General features: G+C 58.8%; 1 non-coding gene across 1 annotated transcript; it reads right to left on the reverse strand.

Annotated features, from left to right (window-relative positions):
- Positions 1-587: 587 nt before the first annotated feature.
- LOC122865072 lies at positions 588-698 on the reverse strand. The gene has a single exon (XR_006375379.1). It is a non-coding gene; the product is annotated as a U5 spliceosomal RNA (small nuclear RNA).
- Positions 699-1,281: the final 583 nt, after the last annotated feature.

A 1,281-nucleotide genomic window follows, 5' to 3' on the forward strand; every position in this document is an offset into this window, starting at 1 on the left:
TATTTCCATACGGACCCCTCCACTGTAACAGTGGACCCGAACGCCAGAATGTTCCCGCGTCGCCAAATTTCATAAGGCCGCTCTGGACGAACGGGACCGCTTCTGACAGGTCGACCGTCCGGAGCGCAGCGTGTCAAAAATGTTCCCGTTCGTCAATACATATTTCCATACGGACCCCCTCCACTGTAACAGTGGACCCGAACGTCAGGAATGTTCCCGTGCGTCAAATTTCATAAGGCCCGCTCTGACGAACGGGACCGTTTCTGACAGGTCGACTGTCGGAGCGCGTGTCAAAAATGTTCCCGTTCGTCAATACATATTTCCACACGGACCCCCTCCACTGTAACGTTCGACAACGTTCCCGTCCGTCACGGAGGTTTCCCAAACGTCAGAACGGTCGTCGGCGACCGAAACTTCCTGACGCTTCGCTTCCGGAGCCCACCTCCTGGAACGCTTCTCCCTTGCCCTGGTGCAGCCTCTTGTCTCTGCGCGCAACAACGGCTGCTTCCTCAGCACCGCCTCCCAAGCGGCCCACGCCCCGATATCGCCTGGGGCAGCTCTCTTGCTTTTCACAGACGCGCAAGGCTCGGCCGACGGCAAAGCCTGCCAAAAATAGGCGTAACTCATGGGCGCCCATCTCCACGGAAGTCTTTAGTAAAGGCGAAAGACTTGTGCGTTATGAAGAGAAACCCGAGCGAGTGCAGGCCTGGCCTCGAGCGGCCGGCGAGCCTAGCGGCCCCAGTCACTACCCTCGCGTAAGCCTCACTCTGCCGACGGAGTCCCAAATACCAGGCCACGCCATTCCCCCTCAACCGCATTATCCCAGGCTCCATCCAATCGGATTGCGGAGAAATTAGGGCCTGGCTTTTAACATCAGGAGTACTCAGGCTCTCGCAAGCCAAGCCCTCGGCCACGAGTGAGAGAGAGGGAGGGAAAACGCTGGGCACATTCAACAGGTATTGTATACCGGTCGCAATGGGGCAATATCCCCTGCCAATCCAAAGCGCAAATCTGGCTGCCTTTTCGAGGCTTCGCCTGGCGGTCGATTCTGCGCACGCGTCCGCGCCGATACGCCGCGATTTGAGACTGGGGGCCCAATGAGGTTCCACGAGGAACATCGGTGAGTCCACAGAGGGTTTTCCCACCGCTCCCAGCCCTAAGGGATGCCATCCACCCCGACTCGAGTCTTTTGGTCCAGCGTCCGAACCTCTCCGTTCGCGTTCGCGTTTGGCTTTCCACAAGGCAGGAGAAGGGCGCACTGTTCCCGGCGGCGCTGCAGTG

The sequence above is a fragment of the Siniperca chuatsi genome, linkage group LG17 (assembly GCF_020085105.1).
Source record: "Siniperca chuatsi isolate FFG_IHB_CAS linkage group LG17, ASM2008510v1, whole genome shotgun sequence".
Classification (NCBI taxonomy): domain Eukaryota; kingdom Metazoa; phylum Chordata; class Actinopteri; order Centrarchiformes; family Sinipercidae; genus Siniperca; species Siniperca chuatsi.